This window comes from Ochotona princeps, chromosome 3 (assembly GCF_030435755.1).
Source record: "Ochotona princeps isolate mOchPri1 chromosome 3, mOchPri1.hap1, whole genome shotgun sequence".
Classification (NCBI taxonomy): Eukaryota; Metazoa; Chordata; class Mammalia; order Lagomorpha; family Ochotonidae; genus Ochotona; species Ochotona princeps.
The window spans coordinates 38,054,965-38,080,571 of NC_080834.1; positions in this window are offsets into that span (position 1 = coordinate 38,054,965).

The following is a 25,607-nucleotide window of genomic DNA, read 5'->3' on the forward strand; positions in this document are numbered from 1 at the left end:
TCAAATCATTTCTGTGAAACTATTAAAATCCCTATGCCCACGTGTCTCCCCATCTCCTCTATTATTAAATCCCCTTTATGCCTGAGCAACATTCATCCCATAATAAAATACATAAATAATATTCTTAAATCTTATATGCCATCTTGTCTGAAAATCTTACCTTGACTGACAACCTAGGGTAAACTAGGTTAACATATAATCTTTGCTTACTAAATAAGAATGTCAGGGCATCAACCAAGAAGAGGTGGCTGGGGTTTGCAAGGAAAGGGTGCACAGAGGATTAAGCCAGACTTCACTTTTCTCAACATCCACAGAGAACCCGTAGGAACACTGTGTGGGCAACAAAGTGTTGGGTAAGACTGAGTTAAGCTCCACCATCGTTATTTCATGACCAAGGTAAAAAGCACATAAAAGGCAGCAACTTTGTTGCTCTTTCCAAAACACATCAGCACCATTCCAGAGCCAAGTCAAAGCAGACCTGCAGCCATGAAGTGGTCCTCAAGCAGCCTCTGCAAGGAGAGCCAGCAAAACATTTGCTTTTATTACTATTATTATTATTATTATTATTATTATTACAAAGTCAGATATACAGAGAGGAGAAGAGGAAAGATAGAGAGGAAGATCTTTCATCCACTGATTCACTCCACAAGTGGCCACAACGTTCAGAGCTGAGCTGATCTAAAGCCAGGAGCCAGGAACCTGTTCTGGGTCTCCCACGTGGGTGCAGGATCCCAAGGCTTTGGGCTGTCTTCTACTGCTTTCCCAGGCTACAAGCAGGGAGGTGGAAGGAAAGCGGGGCTGCTGGGTTTAGAACTGGTGCCCATATGGGATCCCAGCACTTGCAAGGCGAGGAATTCACCCACTAGGCTACCGCACTGGGCTCAACATTTATATCTTTATTATTATATTCCATGATATGGTTTTATAGGTATAGAGATTCTTGCTTTCACCTCCTCTTAGTCAGTCCCCACGCCCTCAGTTTGTTCCCTCATATTATTACAGTAGAATGGTCTTCCAGCATCAGTCACAGGTGCAGCATTCTGCTATTTAGGTACATCATGGCACTGGAGGTACAGACAAGGGTAAAAATCTAGTATCCTGTTGTCAAGCTATATTTAACAGGTTTATTTGGAGTCCTTTTATATGGGAGCAGCAATGAGTATTATAATATATCTTCATTTTCTGTATGCTAGTCTTCCATTATGCACTTCATCTATGAGAACATTTAGCTTTAATATTCATTTAATGGAAAAGTAGAGACAAAGAGCAACACACATAGAATTCTTCCAACTGCTCATTTGCTTATCAAATGCTCCCTATATCCAGAGCTAAGCCAAGCTGAAGCCATGAGCCAGAAACTGTTTAATCTAGGTCTCCCGCATGGGTGGCAGGGACCCTAATGCTGGCATCATCATCTATTGGCTCTCAGGGTGAGGCGGAGAGGGAAGCTGAATCAGAAGTGGTATACTTAGGCTCCAAGCCAGGCACTCTGATAAAAGATGGGGGTGTCTCAAGCAGGGGTTAACCACTGTACCAAATACCTAACCTTCCAACAAAACTTCTCTCTTTAATACGTATGTGATTCATTTGAAAGGGAAGGGAAATAGAAAGGGATGCGATAAAAGACATCTTCCATCCTCCAATTCACTCTTCAAATGGTTACAACAACTAGAAGAATGGCTTTGGCAGCCAAAAGCCAATCTCCAAGAACTCCATCTGGGTCTCCCACAGAAGTGGCAGGGGCTCCAGCACTTGGCCCACCTAGTACTGTTTTCCCAGGTGTATTAGCAGGGATCAGAATGGAAGCAGGACAGATACGGGATGCCAGCACCACAGGTGTCAGCTTAATCTTTGTCCCATGACATCAGCTTCCCAAAAATATGTTTTGATGTAATATGTCTTCCTGACCACTTCTTGCATTCAGGAAATAAATAGCCCTTGTATGGATAAGTTTTATAATCCAAATTTTTACATAGCGTGAAAAAAGAAGGGAAAAAGCATCTATGCCTGTGTTCTGCCAGAATAATACTTTATTTTCACCTGAAGTGCTTTAAACATAATACCTCTTTATGTTAGATGCTGAAAGTATAAAGACTGCCTTGACTTTACAAGCTACATGAAAATCTATATATTTAAGTTCAAAATGACTTTTCTTTGATTCCCATGTAGTATTTGAAAATCATGTTGATGCATTTTGTAAGGAGTCACACTGGCTCAAAGTAAAGCGGCAAAACAAATTGAACACAAAATCTCATTTTTAAAAACCGTTTTTTGCTTTAAATATGCATCATTGGGATAGGAGCTATTATTTTCTCGACATTGGCTTTAAATATCACACAAGGCGTTTGAAGATCACCATTCCTGAAAAGCGGACCTGATGTTTTTTATACTGACTAGCACATAAAACTCTCCCAAGAGCCAATTACTTCTGTCTAGCATTTCTTCACTTGACACTCTATGGAACACGGTGTGGTACTGCTCTATTAGGACAATTATTTGAATGAGAAGGATCAATGTTTCTCATGTCGCATTCAATCTTTTCTTTTACTCATATTATTTCATTTCTTTAAAGATGTATTTATTTTTATTTAAAAGGCAGATTTAGAGACAAAAGGAGAGATAGAGGGAAAGATCTTCCATCTGCTGTTTCCTGTTTTTAATTTCTGTATTTTTTATGACATAGTCCCATAAGTCCCATAAACTCATAGATTTCCCCTTCCACCATCTCCATCTACTATTTTACTCCCCAAATAGTCGCCACGGCCAGAGCTGAGCAGATCTGAAATCAGGAGCTGGGAGCTTCTTCCAGGGCTCCCACATGGATGCAGGGTCCCAAAGCCGTCCTCTCCTGCTTTTCCAGGACATAAGCAGAGAACTGGATGGGCAGTGGATCTTCCAGGACATGAACCAGAATATGAACCAGCATATGTATGTGTACAGCATCCTGGGCTTGCAGGGGGAGGGTTAGCCAATGGAACTGTTGCACAAGGCCCTCTTAACCAAATTCTTTTCTAATAGTAGGAGTTGAAAGTATACAACTAGCTTGGAACGCCCCTGGCAACTTTATCCCTACCCAACTCTTTTTGGTAACATTTCTCTTTTAAAAAATTTGATTTGTTTATTTGAAAAGAGAGTTGCACAAAGACAGAGGTAGAAGCAAAGAGGGAGAGATTTTCTGTTCACTGACTTACTTCCCAAATGGCTGAAATGGATGAAACTGGGCAAGACTGAACCAGGAGCCAGAGAATTTTTTTGTCTTTTTCTCTTTGTTTTTTGTTTGTTTGTTTGTTTGTTTTTGCTGTACCATGCAGGTACAGGGACGCAAGCACTTGCTTTCACTGCTTTCCCAAATGCATTAACAGCGTGCTGGATTGGAAGTGGATCATCTGAGTCTTGAACCAGTGTCCATACAGGATGCCAACACCACAGGTGGCACCTGGTGGCTTAACCTGATATGCCACAACAAAGGCCGGAGATAACATTACTGCTTGCTTAGTGTCAAGCATGTGTCTACAGGAGGGTATCTACATTGAAAACCCAGGAATGTGTTCCATTTTAGACGTAGCCCTGTCTTTGCCTCTTCCTCACATGTCACTGAAGAATCCATTTTCTTCGTGAAAAATATTTTTCTTGTGTCTACTGACTAAACTAGCACAATTCTGCTGCCCCACTGGGCACAGAGTACCTTAAACAAATGTGGCTCCTATAACGTGGAAGGATGACAGGTCACACTGCACACCAACTGAAGTATCAACTCAGGAAGATAACAGGGGGAATGAGCATTTAGCCTAAGAGTTTAAATGTCCATGTCCTACGTCACAGCAAGTAGGTTCGGTTCTTTCTTCTGGTTCATAGTCTACCGTATGACTGAAGCAAACCCTGGGTGGCAGTGGTGGTGGCTCAGGAGACTGGGTTCCTGTGACCCACGCGCCTCTGGCTTGGGCTTTATGCCTGGCCCAGCCTGAATCATTGCAGGCACTGGAGAAGTCAATCAGCCAACAGCAATCTGTTCTCTCTGTCTTGGTGTCTCTCTTTCTCTTTGTCTCTCTCAATTCCTAGTAAATAAATGTACACATTAAAGAGGAAATAAGAGAAATATTATGTCATAAGTCTTCAATAAATGGTCACTGTGGAACTGTAATTGTAACTTGCCCAGGAGCACATTGAATTTTGTAAGGGGATATTTACAATAAGTTCCTACTAGTAGAATTTAAGCGATTATGAGAGATGGTAAGAGGTTTTTTTTTTTTCATTTTAGGTTTTGTGCTCATTAAATGAAATCACATTTCTGATTACTTAACTTCACTTAAATATAAGTTTAACCCAGGCCCGGTACAGTAGCCTAGTGGCTAAAATCCTCGCCTTGTATGTGCCAGGATCCCATATGCATACCAGTTCTAATCCCTCCTCCTCCTTGTCCCAACCAGCTCCCAGCTTGCAGCATGGGAAGGCAGTGGAGAATGGCCCGATGCGTTGGGACCTTGTTCCCATGTTGGAGACCTGGAAGCGGTTCGTGGCTCCTGGCTTCGGACTGGCTCAGCTCCAGCCATTGCAGCCCCTTGGGAGGTGAATCAGCAGACAGAAGATCTTCCCCTCTGTCCTCTCTGTATATCTGCCTTCCATAGACAAAAAAATAAATCCTTAAATATATGTATATATATATATATATATAAAATTTTGACCTTCTGTTTTTCCATATATAAACATATAATTGAAAAAATAATAGAAGAAAAAAAATGAAGTAGATACTGAGATATGGTCCTTGATTTAGTATTGATTTGAAAGATGCTTGAATAAAGCATTTTGGATGATTAAAGAAAAGTGAATGTGTTTGTGGGTGGCGAGTGGCTTAACAAGCTAATGCTCCGCCCACAACACTGGCATTGCCCTTGGGCCATAGTTAATGTCCCACATCCCAGCAGCCTCACTTCTGATCCAGCTTATGGCCTGGAGGCAATGAAAGACGGCTCAGGTCCCTGTGCCTCTGAACCCACATGGGTGACCCTGTAGAAGCTCCTGGCTCCTGGCTTCAGACTGACTGAGCTCCATCTGGTGCATTTTGAGGAGTGAATCAGCGGATGAAACAACTCTCTCTCTCTCTCCATCTCTCTTTCTGTCTCTCCATTTCTCCCTCTCCCTTTCTCTCCATCGCTCTCTCTCCCTTTCTTTCCTCTTTGTAATTTGCCTTTGAAATAAAAACAAATAGATCCTTTTTTAAAAAAATGAAAATGTCCAACTTTTTTTCCTCCATTGATCTCTATTATGGATAGAAACAAGAGGTAATTCCAACTTTGCAGTTAATTACAATATCTTCAGGAAGCCTAACTCCCATCTGGTTTATTAAGGGCAAATAGGTTTCTCCAAAGTCTTAGTTTTTCATACCATTATCAAGTGGGGGAAGAATAAACACAATTAAAAATGCAAAGAATTGATTTTTAAAAAGCCAAAAAACAGGATCTTTGGGAAACAATTTTTTGCAAAGATATTCAGGACTATAAAAGAAATATGAATATTGAGACACATGAACATACACATACTGAAATCAACATGCTTGTGCCAGTAAACAGTTGAATTTATTATGCCCTTAGAAAATACCAACTGTGTGAAATCAATGCATCTTGATGTTCATAACAAAATCAGTAACTGCTGAATAATTTACCAACATTCATGGGATTTAATGTATACGATGGGTGCAAATAAAGTAGAATCATGACACGTATTCCTAGGCATATTCCATAAAAGACACAATATTAACATTACGCATTTGGAATCATAACTCATGCCTTTTCCACCTTGATTGAGTGAAGCAAGTGAAATATAACCTTTCCCAGTACTGTACATGGCAACTCGGAGATTTCAGCTTGAGGAGTAACACAAAGGAAGTTCAGGCATGACAGCTCTCATTAGAAAATGGATTCAGTGTTGCAGATGAATTTAGGCACCTAAGCCTGTCAATTAAATAGCAGCTTCCTCCTGGTAAATATAATTTCCTCTTTTTGTTAGGCCCTCAAATTGTCTGATATTGATTTTACGCTCATTTTTCCTAGCCTCCTACTTATTTCTCAAGATTAATAAATGCAAATTATCCAAATGTTTAAAATCCAAATTCCAATACATAGACATTTTAAGGGTAGACTTGGAAAATCAATGCTTGCACACTTTCTACCCTTTTTCTACACTCTCCTTATCATTCATTTCTGCGTACGGAAGGCAGAAGTAAAACTATGGGCAATCTTCTACAGTGCAGACACAATGATATCAATAAGAAGCTATTCCAAAATGGACAGTCATGAAAATCATTCAGTTTGATTGTAAAGCAGAAGCTCCATACACTGAATTGCGGGGATGTGTGGTTTGAATCTTCTGATCCGTACGCAGAACAGTGCTTCCCAGCACTTACAAATAGCATTAATAAGTCAAGCTGTGCAAGTAAAAGCAGAGGTCAAGGCAAACCACAGGGTTAGCAAAACAAGAGCTCCCTCCAGAATACTTTTCTATTGATGAATTTCTCTTGAAAATTACCAATCCACTGTTAGCTGAAATCATGGAAAAGAGATCTACCCAGGGAAATAATAAACTGGCAAATATGAACTCCGGAGAATGATGGTTGATAATATTCCTCTGAAGAGATAGAGAGGGTGTTGGTTCTTTGCAGATATGGCCAAGATGAGACCTGGCAAAGAAACTCAAAATGGCCTTATATTTATTGAGTGCCAGAAAAAGGGAACAAGGAAGAGATTGAAGGTTATAAGTAGATTACTTTAAATCACCCCAACTTTCCAATCATTGAAATGATTCTAAGAGCTATAGTCACATATTAGTTATATTCATCACAAGCAGCAGCGATGACGGTCAAACTCTTTAATTGTATTATAATTTACATTTTTCAGAGAGCCTTCCACAAGTGTTCATTACTAAACCTCCCAAAAAACTTTTAGATTGTTTCGTATGTGATGATTTATGTTTATTTCAATTTGATAGGACTATAGGATGAACAGCTAGGTCATAAGCATATTACAGCATATATCTGTGAAGGTGTTTCCAAAAGAAGCTAGCATTTAGGGCCCGGCGGCGTGGTCTAGCGGCTAAGGTCCTCGCCTTGAAAGCCCCGGGATCCCATATGGGCCCGGTTCTGATCCCGGCAGCTCCACTTCCCATCCAGCTCCCTGCTTGTGGCCTGGGAAAGCAGTTGAGGACGGCCCAATACATTGGGACACTGCACCCACGTTGGAGACCCGGAAGAGGTTCCAGGTTCCCGGCATCGGATCGGCGCGCATCGGCCCGTTGCGGCTCACTTGGGGAGTGAAACATCGGATGGAGGATCTTCCTCTCTGTCTCTCCTCCTCTGTGTATATCTGGCTGTAATAAAATGAATAAATCTTTAAAAAAAAAAAAAGAAGCTAGCATTTAAATCACTAGAATGGGCAAAGGCATCATCTTTGTTTATGTGGGTGGGCATCACTCACGAGGGACATGAATGGAACAAGATGAAATCAGTGAAAGCCACTCTTTGTTATCAGAAGGAACAAAATTTTCTAATATCTGTTTTTGTATTTTGTTATATAAGTAAGCCAGATTAGTAGCTACTCAGATAAAGCTATTTATTTGAATATCTAACTCTGTGTGCCCAAATTCCAACTTTCCTTTAATATGACATAAGGCATCATCTTTTTAAAAGAAGTTTAAGAGGGACAGAGACAGATAGTTCACATCTGTGAGTCATTCCCACAGTACCCACAACAGCCAGGGCCACATTCAAGCCAGGAATCAGAAACCTAATCCAGGTGTGCCAGCTGAGTGGCAGGAACTTACTTCAGCAGGTGTTCCACACTGTAGGTATCTAGAGCTGGGAGCAAGATCAGGATTGGAAGGAACCCAGGCATCCCAACCAGCATATTAACCCCTAGGCCAAATGCCCCACTTAGAGCTTTATTTTATTCCAAATGTTCTATCCAATAGGGTATTGTGAAACATGAAGAATGGTTACCTCTCTGACAATCAGACAGGGAAAGCACCCTTAAATAACAAAATTATCAATATCAAATGATCTAAATCAGCATTTTTATAAGTGTGGGTGACCCCTTTAATGGGGTATTGGTGTCAGTTGGGAGCAGAGTGGGAGGATGTTAAAATGCAAATTCCTTAATCCTATCCTGCTACTTTTGGTTCTGAATTTCTAAGAGTGAGTTTCCCCTGTGTTTTAACAAGAATTCTGGGCAATATTTGTGTTCAGTATAGTATGAGGACTTAGGTAGGAGATTAAAGCAAGGATTGTGCAGAGAAGATCTAACACAAACACAAGATCCTTGTAATATTAAGCCTAGCAACCGATGAGTACAGATCATGAGAAGAAACAAAAAGAAACAGTTCCTAGTTTGGGGGGAAAAATAGAAAAATCAAAGGCATTAAGTCTTGCATTCTTTCAAACAAATGTCCCAGTGCCCAGTAAAAGTGAGAAACAAATTCAAAAACGTCTGTAGAAATGACTTGCAGAAGGCAGGGATAGCTCTGTGTTGCAGTATGACCACCACAGGCGGCCAGCAGTGAAAGCAGATTGAAGAGTGCGTGCCACCCTGCTGTGTGAGACAGAGGGCACTCCATCAACCCAGGGCACAATTTTCAGCTGGTCAAATGCCCTGTATTTGGAAAACTGTTTTTCTTGGTAGAGGTTTTGAGCTGAAATCCTCATGAGATAAGCCAATACATGTGAAGGGGGGAAAAACGCAATGCTGCCCTGAGAGGTGGGAATCTAAAAGCTTGAGAAATAGGTTTTCTACAGGAATTGTAGACCTAGAACTTATCAGTGTATTATTAAGTCAGCTTCTCTGATCTTTAGATGCCCATAAACCATGACAGCAAGATGAAATTTCATCCAGTTTAAATCCTTCCCTGGGAGAGTTTGCAAAGTCTCCTGATAACTTCCAGTGTGTGTGCTTCACTGTTTTAAAAATGCATATCTTAAAAATCAAATACGAACACCTTCTAACACCTTCTTTAAAATGGGGGCTATATTGAACAGTTGTTTTAAGATTTGTTGAAATTTAGTTTTACTATATATGAAAAACAGCGAAAGGAAAAGGGGGAGATCTTCCATACACTATTTCACTTCCCCGCCAATATCTGCATCAGCCAGGGCTAGACCAGGCTGAATCCAGAAGCAGGACTCCACTGGACCCACCAAATGACACAGACCACATCTCAGACACTACATCTCAATGTGTGCATCGACAGGAAGTTGGGCTGAAGATGAGCACAAATTAGATCCCAAGCAATCTGATAAAAGTGGGAGCTTCAACTGACTCACCACAATATCTGCACCTTATATAGTTATTTTAAAAAGTGGTTACAATAGTATGTTTTAAATATTTTTTCACTTAAACGACTTACTTTTCCATGCAGCTGAATTTAACTACTGAACTAAGAGAGGTGAAACTGTATTTGTTTCCAAATGAAACATTTTATAATTTTCAAAATATATCAGGCAGAATATATGTAAACACACCTGTATATAGCAACACACCTATTTACATAGTGCGTGCGTGTGTGTGTGTGTGTGTGTGTGTGTGTGTGTAGCTACTTAATTAATAAGCAGACTATGCTTAGGGACTACAGCACAAATGATTGGAAATGGGACGCAATGGCCTGATTTATGGGTCTTCCAATTCCTAATATCAACTTTGGTGTGCACATTACCTAACAGCCCTGGGTCTGGTTTGCCTCTCTGCAGTTTAGCCATGCTAATCTCTCTCCACAGGATTTTTATTCTCGGTGGTGTGTACAGCGAGGTTTCAGAATTACTGCAACAAATTTCAGTCAAAATACAGAACTTCCCTCCCCAAGAATCTAAATAATTAAGAAAGAAGAGTTGTAAGAACCAACCAAAAGAAAGAATAAACTAAGGATGTATTTTTTAACTTTGAGATAAGATTTTTAATATACATTATAGTCAAAAGCTTAATGACTACTGCATAGACTTCAACAACAGAAGTACAAAGACCATCATTCATCAAGAAAGTGGGCAAGGACTATGCACAATAATCAAACGAGAGTATGTTCAACTTAAATCATTTAAAGTACATTTTTAAAATAGCCACAGAGCCCAAAATATTACAGTAGTATGTAATTCCTATTAATTTACTTGGCAAATACTTAAAACAAAATTTGACAAAACACTGTGTTTCCAGCAAAAATGACACACATGACCATTTATTTTAGCTCCTATATGGAAGGGAGAGCACGCAGCATTTGTCTTTTGGGATGCTCATTTTTATAAATAATTCAAGGAGAGCTACAGGTCTAATAATGCATTTTGGAGTAGAGGATAGGATGCAGCATGATTCATTTGCTTTTTAGAAGAGATTTATTTTATTTGTATTTGAAAAGCCGAGTTACAGAGAGGAGAAAGGAGACACAGAGACAGAAAGACAGGTCTTCCATGTGCTGGTTCATTCTGAAAATGGCTGCAGCAGCTGAAGTTAAGTTGATCTGAAATCAAGCCTCTCTCATAGGCACAAGGGCCCAAAAACTTGAGTCATCTTCCACTGCCTTCCCAGGCTAATGCAGGAAACTGGATCAGAAGTGGAACAGCCAGAATGTGAACTGCCACCGAAGTATTGGTGTCACAGACGGAGGCCTAGCCTACTACATCATGGTGTAGCTCCCAGAGTTTTGCTCTTATCCTATTTTCCCCTTAGCCTTCATACCAGTTCGGATGAGTCTTGGGAAGTCTCCAGCCCCATGACGGATCAGATTTCAGCACAGAACTGGTACAGCATGTGCAAGATAAAGACGAATACACGTGGCAGTGTCAAGGGCAGAAATAGTACAAAGAGCAGAATATCCAAAAGACAAAGACAAGCACAGAAGGGAAATTACTCAATGAACAGAGTGCATGCCTCCATAGTTGTGTTATGCCATAAAACATCCTAATTAATAGATAGTATAAAATGATGACAAAGGATACAAAGGGATATAGAAAAAGAGAGATCACATAGCTAAAGCAATAAACTGGTACAGGAATCAGTATGATTTATGCACTAAATTATAAAAATGGGGAAGATCTGAAAAGATATTGCTAAGGAGCAAATGATTGATACATGGAAAGGAGAAAGCAAAGACAATCAATGTAGATAAAGATGACAAAGACATTTAGAGAGGAAGAAAACTACACAGATGACAAAGATAATCCATCCTAAGAAACACTGGTGTCCTTAAGGCAGAGAACTCAACAGGTGAAACTGAAAATACATGTTTCAATACAAGAAAAAAATATGTACTAAATTCAAAACAAACCCAGATGTGCAGGAGCAAAAGAGCATGTTGAATATGGTGAGGACCTCCGTACTGAAACCTATCCACTAGCCAGTAAACATCAAGAATAATGAGGCTCATGGGCATCCGGGCAAGCGATGCAAATCACCAAGAAGAAAAGAAAACTTGACATGTATCCACCAGGCCGATGAATACCACGGTGATGGAATAGTTCCTATTCAGCACAAAGGGGAAAAAAATGTTTTCCAAGAGAATAATCCCCAGTCAAGCTATTTTTCACACATAAGAGCACCAGACAGATTTTTGAACTTGAAATAGATGAAGGAATAAAGCCTCCATTAATTCATTAACAATGGTAAAATCTGGACAATTAAATGAAGCGCATTTTTAAGGCAGAAGGAAGAAACCACTATAAAAACACAGGAAGTACGATATCTATTGTACTGGTCTTCTCTCAACATTCTTCTATGTAATGAGGCATACATATTGAAAAGATGGTGAAGGAAGAAAGATGAAATGAGGAAAGCAATAGGGACCATGTGTGTAGTAAACACGGTGTTTTGCAGAGACAACTGAACTGGGTCGTATTTGCATTTTAAGGGTGACCAACCCAAATGCCTTTGCAATCAGACTGAGCCTAACAGTGGAAAAAGTACCTTACCTGAACACTAGCCATCATATAGCAGATATGAACTAGCAATGTTATTTCTGAACTATGAAAAGATCAGTTTTGACCTATAGGTCTACAAGTTGATTTAAAGATCAGGTTTGGAAAGAAGGGACGCCAAGACTCAAGGCCTTGGGGTCGGGAAGCAAGCATGGAAGAAGGTAGCGTGCTCCTCTATAACACTGTGTAGACATTATGGTTTATATTTAGCTACATTTAATCAGCATCAATAAATATTGCTCATTAAGTTTGCAGTGACTCTTTCTAAAAATAATTTTATTTATTTGACAGACAGAATTATAAAGAGAAAGAGAAACACAGAATTCTCCCATCTGCTGGTTTACTCCCTAAATGTCCACAACACCAGGACCGGGTCAAGCCAAAGCCGGGAACCAGGAACTTCTTCCAGGTTTCCCACATTGACGCAGGGGTTCAAATACTCAAGCCATCTTGCCGTACTTTCCCAGGAACATTACCAGAGAGCTTGATGAGAAGTGGAGCAAGCAGCACTTGACCCAGCACCCATATGTGATGCCAGCATGGCAGATGCCAGCTTAACCTGCACTACACAGCGCCAGCCCCTGGTTGCTTCTGTAGAAAAAAAAATGAGAAAGATATCGTACATTTTGAGCTATTTTCCATTTTCACTATTGTATGCTGTGATGAAAGTTAATTAAACCAGTTAATGAGCTGAGAGATTAATATATTTGACTATATAGATAGGACATTGAACATAGAGATAAAAATAAAACACATGAAATGATTTCAATAGGTTCCTCACATGTCTAATAAAATGCAATATTTATCAACTCCCTAAAAGCAATGAAGGGATTTTATCACATCATGATTGTTTATTCCAAATTAAAGTTGAAATGTCATTTTTCCTTTAATTGCCTGAAAATGGTAAACATGTCTATAATCCATACTGCACTCATAACAGAACTTTCTATTATAACAGAAACCCACTAGAAAAAAAATTTTTTTAAAGAGTTTATTACAATTGGTCTGAAATTTAAAAAGAAGTCCACTCTCTACACAAAGTTGGAAATTATCAAGTGTCGCTTTCTGAGACAGAAGTTCTCTAGCCTGGTTTATGTGGTATAGATTTATGTGTGTACGTGGGTATGTGAGTAGGCGAGGCTCAACTGTGCAGAACGTTCTAACTTCAGTCCAACATAACGATTCCCAGCCTTTGCTGCTAACTGGCTGACCAATGCATCAGCTTTCCCCAAATACTTGCCCATTTTTTTCTCAGTGTGTTGGGACTGGGCAACATCTGCATTCTACATATCTATCCAGCAAGACATCCAGAGGTGCAAAGTACAACAATTAGGAAAGAAGGTTGGATAGAACGGGCAACCTGACTGCTGTCTTATGGCCAATAACAAATATTATCAAGAAACAAATCAGATAAAATACTGGGAAGTGAAAAATCATTATGCACAATTAGAATAGCTGCATAACTAAATGAGACAAATGAATCGCTATTAGAAATTACCAATCAGAAATAATAAGACAACCTAGTAAAATGGCAAAATAAGATATCTAAAATTTTTTTAAAGATTTATTTCATTATATTGGAATGTCAGGTATACAGAGAGGAGCAGAGACAGAGAAGAAAGATCTTCCATCTGTTGATTCACTCCCCAAGGGGACGCAATGACTGGGGCTGTGCTGATCTGAAGCCAGGAGCCCCGAGCTTCCTCCAGGTCTTCCATGTGGGTGCAAAGTTTTTGACCATCCTCCAATGCTGGCTTTCCCAGGCCACAAGCAGCGAGCTGGATGAGAAGTGGAGCAGCCAGGATTAGAACCAGGGCCCACGTGGGATCCCAAAGCATGCAAGACAAGGACTTTAGCTGCTAGGCTACCGCACCAGGCCCAATATCTAAAATTTCTAAAGAATTTTTGTATTCTCTAAAAGATAGTCAGAATATAATAAGTGATCTAACCTCAATCATAAAAATGAGAAATAGTCATGAAAAGCTTAATGAGAAGCTGCACAAAGCTTTCACATTAAGAAATATTAAGTAGAAAATATAAAAGAACTTTATTAAATGAGTTATTATTTAGACCTTGGTAGAGATTAATATTTTTTCAGAGAAAATTTACAGAGGCATTATATTCAAATTCCAAATATGGGGGAGTGGGAAGACGACAAAATATTCCTGAAACTGATGTTACCAAGATATTTAGAATAACAGGAATATTACAGAAATATATAAAAAAGAAGTATCACAAATGTGTAAACTTTGAAAAGTGAAGCCTCATTTCAGGAGCATTACATTTTATTAGACATTTAAACACTGCAAAACAGCAATTGTAACAGTGGCTTAGCTGTGTTGAAAAAAAGGAAAAGGAAGAAAAACAGGCCAGAATAGACAAATCAGAAATTTTATAACTTTTACATGAAAATCATATTAAACCTCTGAAATAGATGTTAATATAAATATTAATATGTTGATAAGGGATAACAATATAAAATTTAATTACGATATCCACTTTCTACTACCCAATAAAATGAATTCAATGTTAAATAATTATTCACAAAATCATAAAATTAGAAAAATTAACCTATCTGTTAGATCTGTAGAAAAATAACTTTCTGAAGCTTTAAGTACCAAGTAGTAACACTGAGTAAATATTACGCAATAAAATATGCAATAAAAATACTTTAGTTATAAAAATTCAATTTCCAATGAGAAAGAATTTGGCATCAATTACTCCTAATATTTTTTCAATAATATACATTCTCTCCTTAAATTGTATAAGATTGGGCAGGTTTTTGGCTAAGCAACTGAGACATGATCTAGAACATGTTTATCTCATAGCAAAGTGCTCGGTTAACAACCCACTATTGTCTACTTCCAATTCAGCTTCCTGTTAAAGCTCTTCCCAAGAAGCAGCAGTGGACAGCTCCAGGTGTGGGGTCTCTGACAATTCCAGGCCAATGACCTCAGTTGTGCCCATCCCCGGCTGTTGCCCTATTGCCAGCATCCGTGAATTAGTCAGTGGGATATGGAAAATCATGAGGATGATTATCATCTCTCTCTCCAATTCCCTCTTTCTGTCTCTCCCTCTCTCTTGCTCTCTCTCTCTCTCTCATATATATATATATATATATATATATATATATATATATATATATATATATACACATGTATATATATATATATATAAAATTTTAATTGTATAAGAATGGAAGTAATAGGTTCCAGCGCAATAGCCTACTGGCTAAAGTCCTCAACTTGCATGCTACAGGATCCCACATGGGCACCGGTTCTAATCCTGGCAGCCCTGCTTCCCATCTAGCTCCCTGCTTGTGGCCTGGGAAAGCAGTCAAGGATGGCCCAAAGCCTTGGGACCCTGAACCTGCATAGGAGACCCAGAAGAAGCTCCGGGCTCCTGACTTCAGATTGACTCAGCTCAGGCCATTGCAGTACTTTGGGAGTGAATCAGCAGACAGAAGATCTTCCTCTCTGCCTCTCTTCCTCTCCATATATGTGACTTTCCAATAAAAATAAATAAAATTTAAATAAATAATGGAAATAATACAGCATTAATTTTTAAAATAGTACTAAGCATCCAAGATGTACATACTGAAGCAAGGTTGAATTGCAAGCATGCCACCAAACTGGAAAATTATAATAACTCAAAATTTAATCAGTCACAGTAGAATCTTTTCTGTAAGTGTGTGTGTGTGTGTGTGTGTGTGTGTGAACACTGTAAATTGATACAACTGTTTTAGATGGCAATATTACCAACATTCAGCATCATAAAAATACTGCTTCCCTTTTTACCACTTGCAAGATTCAATGGAATAAATATAAACTTTGAAGTCAACTATACGTGAATTCCGTTTCCAGAATCACATTTCAATCTCATGTTTTTGACTGATTGAAACATGAGGATAGCTTCCTGTGAAGATTAAATATGATGGCAATGTCCACTCATATTACGCTCCATAGACACTATAGATTTTATTAGTTGTTGTCTCTCCATCTTGCTTATTCCCATGGAATACACACACAAATATGAACACATGAACACACACACACATGAAAATTTAGTCTCAAGAAATAATTCCAATCAGCCTTTGCAGGAAAATCGAAGGGGTAATGTCAAACAATTTCTGTACACTAGGATCGGAAGTTCTCCAGCCACAAACCTGGCCATCTGAGGGAGATACAGAGTCCAAGATACTAAAGAAAGAGGGAAACCTTGCCAACAACAGTTACACATTATACAGTGCAGAGGTCAACATAGATTCAAATAAGTCTTCCCACAGAGCAACAAGGATGAGCAAGGCTCTCTTGAATGACCTAGTCTCTTCCTTGGAGGAAGCTCAGGCAGAGGAGACCCCATGGAGACCCTAGAAACTAAGACCCCACTATCAGATACTGCATAGGACAACCTTCAAGTTCATTGAAGTGCCCCAAGCTTTCACCAGCTTGCACAATTAGATCATTTCCCCCTACTAACAGTAAATGTTTTCTCAAGAGATAGGAGAGATGAGATAAAGAAAAACTCATTACTTCATTCCGCACATTGAAGTTGTAGAGTCCAATTTTGTAGGTCAACATTGCTGTTATTGTACTATTAGTGGTTTTTTTGTTTGGGTTTTTTTTTTTTTTGCCCTCTCATTTGTGCTCATAGATTTCTTAAAAGTAGTACGCTTTGCAAAAATCAATGTCTAATAGCCCATGGGTATTCAGTAGGAGTTTGGTCAACCTATTTTAGGATGAGTTCTTAGAATCTGAGGACTGGAGTCCTTACCGTCAATAGCTCTCTGTGGTATTATGCTTGCAATTATGGCAAAATACTATTTGTTTCAAAAATCCTACTTTGCATCTTTTTTAATGGTGCATACAGACAGCTGTCTGGGGAATGCCATCAGTCCACACGTTATGGCGTTGTCCTTTCCTCTGCTTCCACAGATATTTGTTTGCAGTTTTTGCTTTAAGTTCACTGCTGCTGTCTTCCCAGGTTTTGCTCTGGCTTTCACTTTGTTCCCACATTTCCTAACTGTTCGCTGGTTTCTTCATTCTATTTATAGCTCTATTTTTATCCACATTATTGGAATGATTTCCACCAACAATACTCACTCAAATATTTCTAGGGGGAAAAAAATAATCTCCTACAGAAAAAGCCAAATTCATTTCATTGTCCAGGTTTTTATGATTAAAAGACCTTTTCATATTATTCATGAATCTAAACTGATTCATCCATATAATTTAGATTTTAAGCTTTTAGGTTAAGGACTACAATTTTCCAGTGACATTTCCAGGGCCAGGTAGAGTCTGTACTGAAATTGATGTTCTTTCTTAAGAAAGAAATGTTAGCACTCACCCCACCTTTTAATTTAGGCTGTAGAATTAAAGAAATAGGTTTATACTCTTCAGGTGGAAAGGATTCTTAATAACTGCCTGAAGTGACAATCTGGAATAGGAAGTGGGTTTTGTACTAATGGATTTCCGCTTAATAAAATCACACATTTATGCAAATCAGTCAAAGTACACCATTTTGTGTGGGTGTTCTACTTTTTAAAACTTTCCTGTCTGTCCATTCTGAAAGTGATGCAGAATCTTTATGAAAAATAACAGAAAGGACATGGAAAAAAATCAACCATACTGCTCCCTAGCACAACACCAATGTTATCATTTGGTGAGCTGATTTCCATTTTTCATACATCCAAATGAAATTTAAGATTTTGTTTTAACCTTGATTTTTTTACCTAATTTTATATAATTTCTATGTACTGTATATGAAAAATACATATTCATCAGAGGATGGAAACACCTTGCTTTCCTATTATAAAATAACATTTATTATAGGCATTTTAAATGGTTCCCAATTTAACTGTGACATAAAGCATGAAATAATGTCCCTAAATAGAAAGCTTTTACATTCTTTGAGCTAATTTCGGCAAAAACCCTTAACATTATCTTCTGCTGCCTTACCAGGAGTGTTAGCAGGGAGCTGCATCAGAAGTGAAGCAGCCAGGATTGGAACTGATGCACCTGTAAGATGCTGGCAATTCAGGGCACAGTTAAGCAGTTACATCACAAAGCTGATCCCCTCATATCCTTATTGCATCAATCGTAACTAGTTTCATTAAAAGCATATTACATGTGTTAATTCTCTAGGAAGAAAAAATATTTCACTGTCAGCTTAATCTGTGAGCCCTTGATCACTGTAGTGTTGAAAATGGTTGCTTTTGTTCACTTACTGGTTGTTATCTGATGATGATTCTTGTGTATCATCAGTCACAATTTAAAGTTTTTATAATGTATTTCTATGGATTTTGTGTAAATCAAATAAGTCTGATTCATAGTTGATCTGAAGCATTTTCAAAATATTTTCCTTTGATTTCTTGCTAAGTTTCTGTTTTTTCATTAGTAACATCTTTGTACTTAACATTCTTTCCATTATTGTATTTATTCTTTTTTCTTTTTTTTAAATCAGAAGGACAGAAAAAGAGATAGCTTACTTCAACTGGTTCTATCTCCAAATGCCCAAAGCAGCCTAGCCAAGGAAGGTGTAAGCCAGGACCTGGGAAATCAACCCAAGTCTCCCATGGGAGGGACAGGAACCCAGCTACTTCAGCCATCACCGCCTCCTTCCTCCTTGTGTCTGAGAGCAAGAAGTTGCAGTCCGGAGTCAGAGCCTCATATCAATGAGTTTTCCTAAATTACCTCACTCCACTGATCAGCCTGTACCAAACCCACACTGCTTAAGGCATCCTAGCTCAAAATGCCACCTAAACCATGGCACAGTTCTTCATCACCCATTAACTAATACTCTTTTTCAAAGAAAAAACTGACTTGGCATTTTCATAATTTCACTATTTTTCTTCAAAAGGTTCTTCTCAAAGAATTTCATCTGAACTTTGAATACATTAAAATGAAAACTTAGACAAGTTAACATTTTTATAACATGTAACCTAATCAACCAATAAAATAAATTCTGTATTTGTTGAAATTTTACTTTAGAGAGCAGCATCGCGCACATCTAAGTACCTGCCTACAATACCACCATGCATATGGATACTGTTTTCTATCCCGGATGCTCTTCTTCCAACCCAGCTCCCTGCTAATGGTCTGGAAAACCAATGCAAGACGTCACAAGTGTTTGGGCCATTACCACCCATTTGGAAGACCCAAAGTTCCTGGCTGCCAGCTTCAGTCTGCTACAACAGTGGCCATTGTGGCCACATGGGGAATGAGACAGCAGATGAAATGTCTTTCTCTGTCTCTTCCACTTACTGTGTAACTCTGATGTTCAAAATGAATCAATCATTTTCCAAATATTTATTTTAGATCATTTCATAACCTCATAGCTTTTTTTAAAATTTTATCTTTGACTACTTTTACATAGTTGATTAGGGTACAAAGGGTTAAAGGCTAGAGGAGAGTGAGTGAGACCATTGTTTCCACATTCTCTTTTTTCCTTCCTGTATTCCAGGGAAGTGGAGAGATAAGAGGAGAAGCCACACCCAGTGTCCCAATCATTCCAGGGTCCCTGATATGGGGCATGCTCTGAGGGGTCTGCTCAAGTGGCTTTGAGAGTTCAACAATTCTCACCACTCCAATCATGATGAAATATCTCCAGTAGGCACTCACTGACATAGTCCACCTTAGAGTCTCCATTTGCCTAGAAAATCACTGCTAATGCTTGGCTGGGGTAGTTGATCGATTTGTTCTGTCCTCCATCCTCTGTTATGGCACCAGGTATCCTCTGCAGACTCCAATGTACTGCCATATCCTCCATGTGCATCTGGTTCTGCTGTCCACTGCTCCATCTAAGTCACCAAGGAGGTCCAGCTCTAACACATGCTCTCCACAGTCAGACCAAGGAACCTGCAATTCTCTCCATGCTTGGACTTCGGAGTCCAGTGGTTCAGTTGGGGGATTCCCAGAGAAACTCCATCTGAGGTGATCCCAGACCTGATTCTTGTGTGTGCATGCCAATATAAGGTCCATCAATGTCCATCGCCTAAATCAGCCTATGCACACACTGGTAGCTGCAATTGCTGGTTCAATTCTGTCTCCAGTCCTGTGTTCTATGCAAATTAACGAGTAGTGGGAATCCAACCCAACCCTGCCCATCATACACTCAACCTTCACGTAAACCAGGGGGAGCTGTAGCCTAATCGGGTTGATTCCCAATAACTTCCACCAAGCCCACCCCCTACCATGGCTTCCGTGCTTGCCAGCATGAGTAGTGTAAGTTTTTTAATGTTCACCCTGTTCATTTATTCTTCAGGATACCAATAACTATATAATGCTCATGAACCCTTATTTCAATGTATTATGTAATGAAAGAGTACCAAGAAAAGCTAATGTAACATTTTTTCCTAATTTACATTCAGTCTCATTATTTGCCTTTTATAAACATTTGTTTTCTATTAATTTCTAATAATAAATTACTATGTAATTAATATACAACTATAAATAAATATATCATGTAAATACAATTGTAAAATGTAATCCTCTATAGTTAAATATCTAACCGTATGAGATATTGTTTTGGGCTTCAACTCTCATTGTACATACAATATTTGATTGCATTGATTGGCCATTCAAGATTGGTAGATACATAATTCTGAGGTCACAAGCTAATCATTTTAATGGGACAGAGTTGTTTAGATGTTTTCCCAAAGAATGTTATTTCAAATGATACTGGTGATGTAGCCATAAGTCATGAAGTGCCCTGGTATAAAATATAAGATTACTCTGTAGTTCACAAATTCCATAGATTAAGACGTCTTTAAAATGAAACCCATTTATGATGTAACATGTAAAATGCCATTTACTGGAATTGTAATTTAGTTGTATTTTTGAAAAGACTTAGTTGAGAGGCAGAATTACAGAGAGAAGGAGAGGCAGAGACAGATTCAATCTACTGGTTCACTCCTCAAATAGCCACAGTGGCCAGAGCTGGGCCAGGCTGAAGCCAGGAGCTAGAACTGCACCCAGACCTCCCACAGGGTGGCAACAGCCCAAGCACTTGAGTCAAATCATCTTCCTCTGCTTTCCCAGGTGGATTGTCAGGAAGCTGGACTGCACATATCAGGCAAGACTTAAAACACCACCTAGGTAGACTAGCACATCCTAGACAGTAGTTTAACCAGCTTTATCACAACACAAGACACCATAAATGGTTCTTAAGACCAACAGTACAGTTTCAAACACGTCCTTGAGCACTTTATTAAAACTGGTTATTATTCTTACAATGTTTTAAATATGAAAATTTGCAGTGTGTGGGAGGCTCTGAAAAAAAAATAGCCTCACTTTACTATGAATTGCAACGCACATAAAATGTAAAGTGCAAAGTAATAATGTATCATATCAAATTGACTTTAATAACATTAATATCACATCTAATTTTTAATCAAAAATTTAAACAATCTAGTTATATTAGTTATGAGCGAAAATTTCTAAAAAGGTGGAATTGACAGGAACACTTTTACAAAAACAGCATATACAGTGAACATCTGAAATACTGCAAAAGCTTATCACTAGAAAATAATTGTTAAGCTACAGAAAAGTCATAAAAGAGAATTGATTTAGTCATATAGAAGAATGTTAGGTGTGCAGGCTTAATGAAGATGTGTCTGGTGAGATTTGGAAAGGATATATAGCAAGATATTAAAATGAAACCTCTCATGTCCCACATTCTCACCTGAGATCTTCAGAGGGAGCATTTTCCGCCAAGCACCCCGGTAATTATCAAGCGACATTTACGGAAGATTCGCAAAGGTGTAGCTTAAAAACCAGCTGTAACAGCTTTCACTGCTCACCCCCTACAGATTACATCAGAGAAATATAAAAGGAGATGAAAAGAATATTTCATTATTGAGGCTTAGTTCTTTAGGATTCGTTCCCAGAAATGGAATTGCAAGTTCAAAGGGAAGACATGCCTGAAAGGTGGCTCTCATGAGAAAGATGAAGAGAACGGATACTGAGAAATGCTACAGACATTCTGTGCTGTGGCACTACCCCCTCTGCAGTGAAAAGAAGATGGCTTGAAGAGAGCCAGTTGGGGGACGTGTGTCCCTTAAACTTGGGAATACAAGCTTCATTCACAGAAAGTGCAAACGAGAGAGACTGCTTGTAGCAGCCTGACAGGAGGTACAGCCAAAAAGGCAGGCCGTGTTTGCTAGTTGGCAGACTGGTATTCAGCAGGATGTCTAGAGTCCAGTAGAACAAAAATGCGAGAAGAAACTAGATATGACCCAACAGAGCCAGGGCCCTACAAGAAAACAGGTCAGCAAGCACGCCTGCTCTCCCTAGCCAACAATGAGGCCCTCTCTCCCACTAACCCATACCATACCATGAAAAATGACACAAAGTAGATTTTTCTTCTTTCCTAAGAACTGGTTAAACATTGTTCAACACAGCACTGAAAAGATCCACCCACCAACAATCCAAATTACATGTAACAAAGTTAACCTGAACCAAGGGGCAGAACTAGAAACCTACAATTAGGAAGCTGACACCACCAAGAGCCAAAACTAATAGACAAAACAAGAACCTAAACCACAGCATCACATAGAGGCCTTCACACCTTGGGACTTGCCGGTTGAACTGAAGAATATATTTAAAATTGTATGCTAAATGTGAATCAAGGTATACCAAATAGAAAACAAGGATGTATCAAGACAATACCATCCAGGAATCAATAGTGCTAGACCTACTGGACCCTAGATTGAGCTCCGAGCATGCTGGATCACCACCAGACAGAACCAGTGAGAGCAAAGCACTAAGAAGCAATGTAGGGAATAGCCACCAGCAGGCCCCCAGGGGGGCTTCCATCACATGTCTATATTCCTGCTCACGGTTGAGAATTCTACAGCCAGTCCTGTTGGTAGACTCTGAAATTTCTTTCTCTGGGATTCGTATAATCCTTAGGAACATAAACAAGTAACAATAAAATAAAGTGAAGCTTGCCTCAAAGACAGCAGGAAGGAACATAAGGAAAATATATGCCTATGAGGAATCTGGGGAGAGAGCTGGGTAGAGGATATAAACAGCTACAGCTGGATCAGAAAGAGGACTGTGTATCTGAGAGTGGGGGAGCTAGTTCTTTTGAAGATTAGCCAGCAGGAAGGCTCCAAGATGCCCATTAGTGTCTTTTGCAGGGATGGATTTTCTTAGAAAACACACAGTCCTCATCAGGCATCTCATTAATTTGTGGATTTGCTGTGGATTTCTTTCTCTGCTTTTATGTTAATCTTGAGCCTGTAAACTTTATCTTATTGTTAATCATGATCTGGTATGGAATTACAAGCTTCACTAAAATGATGTAAGACTCTCAGAAAAGACCAAAAGTTGTAGTTGCCTTGGCAATGGTGCCACTTGAAGCTAACAGCCATAAGTGTCCAGAATGACAAAACAGGCCTTTATGCCTAAATAAATTATGACATAACCTATCTTTCGGGGTGCCAGTAACTGTCAGAATCATCACTGCTTTTGTTTTTCTCAAAGAAAAACCATGCAACTTGAATCTCACTTCCCATAGAAGTTGTATCTTCAACCATGATTGTTACAGAACCTTAATGTTGAAAGAGGATCTAACTTATGTTCATTTTTTAAGCAACCCTATACTCAGAGAAACTACTTGATTTATCCAAGATCATTTAGGTCAGTAGAATTCCATTGACCTAAGTACCAAATACTTAGTTAGCACTTTGTGATTTCTAAAGGAGATAAAATTGGGAGGCACTCACTTTTGAAATAGCTGTCTCCTATTTTTCTAATACATTAATTGAATGACTCTTTATAATCATCTATATTACAAGTCTATTGAGGCACAGTCACTGAATGTTTAGTCTCATGTGTAACAGAAAGGGTCTCCAGCTATTACAGTTACCAGTGCTGTGCTCCGCTTTGTGAAAGCCCACGGGTACTATTCACTTCTGTGAATTAAGTTCTCGGATCCCTGAGTGCTAGATACTAAAACCCTTAAAATGATGTGATACTGGGAACTTACAAGTTTTGGTTTTAATATCAGTCTTTTTAATATTGGAAAATAGACATTTAAGATACTTCCAGTATATGTGTAATGGAAATTTAACTCATGCATGCAGAAAAACTACTCATCCTTTCAAAGATGTCCATCAAACTCCATCACCACCAACAGCCACATAAGTCAGTTTTCTTTCCCATATCCCATCCTTCCTCAGCAGGAGATAAAGAGAGTGAGAGAAGAGCAAAAATTGATACATTAAGAGAAGCCTGGCATTTCACTTTATGATCTACAACCAAACTGCAAAGTTCAACACCAGTATTGTTATCACAGCATCTCTCAAAAGTTAAAAAAAAATAGATTGAAAATAAATTTCTGAAAGTATGATTTGTAAGAGGTAAGGATTTTTCTCCATTTTATTTTAAAGGCAGAGGGTGAGAAATTTTTTTCCATTTGTTGGCTTGCTCCCCAAATGCTACAACCACAATCCGAGGGCTGAGCCCAGCAAAACCAGGAACCAAGAATGCCATCTGGGTCTCATAAGTGGCAGGAAACAAAGTGCCTGTGCCATCCCCTGCTGCCCCCTAGGGGGTGAATTAAGCAGGAAACCAGGTCAGGAGCAGAGAATTGCAAGTTCCAACCACATACACTATCATAGACGCAGGAGTCCTAGATGGCAATTTTAACCCACTATACCAAATGCCTGACATAGGGGTAAATTTTCTAAAAGTTGGGAAGGAAAACATCACTGGCAGAAAGCATTGAGAGAACAGACTTCACATATACCTTTGAGTACCTACAGAGTATCAAAATAGTGTTAGAAAGATAAGGGGCAAAGAAAGAAAAGACATTGAAAGAGACAAAGTGGTATGCTTGTCTAAGACTCTAAACCTGTTGGTTTATTTTCCATCACATGTGCTACAATTTGAGGTTTTCTCTTGGACTCCACCCCTACCTTATGCAATTTTCCTCTGAAAGAAATACTTCATGTAAGTATCATTCTCTCCTGTCTTTGACAACAGCATTTGTCTATAAATCACTCCACTTGTGGTGGCTCTTGGAGTGGACTCTTCGAGAACACACAATTATCCACTCTGGCCTCTACAATTGTCATGTTAATTTCTGAAACTCTGAGATGGAAATTAAATTGTGCTCCACATTTCCAGGAGTCATAGAATGTTAAGTGAAGCCTAAATCCCCGATCAGTAGCCCACAGAACCTGCCTCAGACTCACGGTCATTTTCAGGATAGGTGGAAAGAGACGCTAGAAACCACCTGCCCAACAGTCATCACCACTCACAGACTAAAAGGGCAAACGACTTCCCGATGGAGAGTCACACTCTTATCTGCTATCCGAGACCAAGAATGTGTTACTGATGACTGAGAGAGAAAAGCTTTCGGTGCCTCCTCCCCAGCCAGGCTGGTGAGAAACTCACCAGTGCAATTCACCATCCAGGACAACACTGCAATTCCAGTTTGCTGGAGGCACATGATTTTCTGTTTCAACGTAAGTCATCGCCTGATTGCTGAAAACAACATTTTATCCTCACATTCAGCTTTCACACATTTGCAGAAACTGTTAGTAACGATTTTCCCCCTCTTTCTCCAAGTCTATTAGAAGACAGAAGCTGAATACAGAGTATACGTAGAGCTGAAAATGGTAAGTAGTAGTTCTCACTTACTAATGCATTTGCTAATCTAG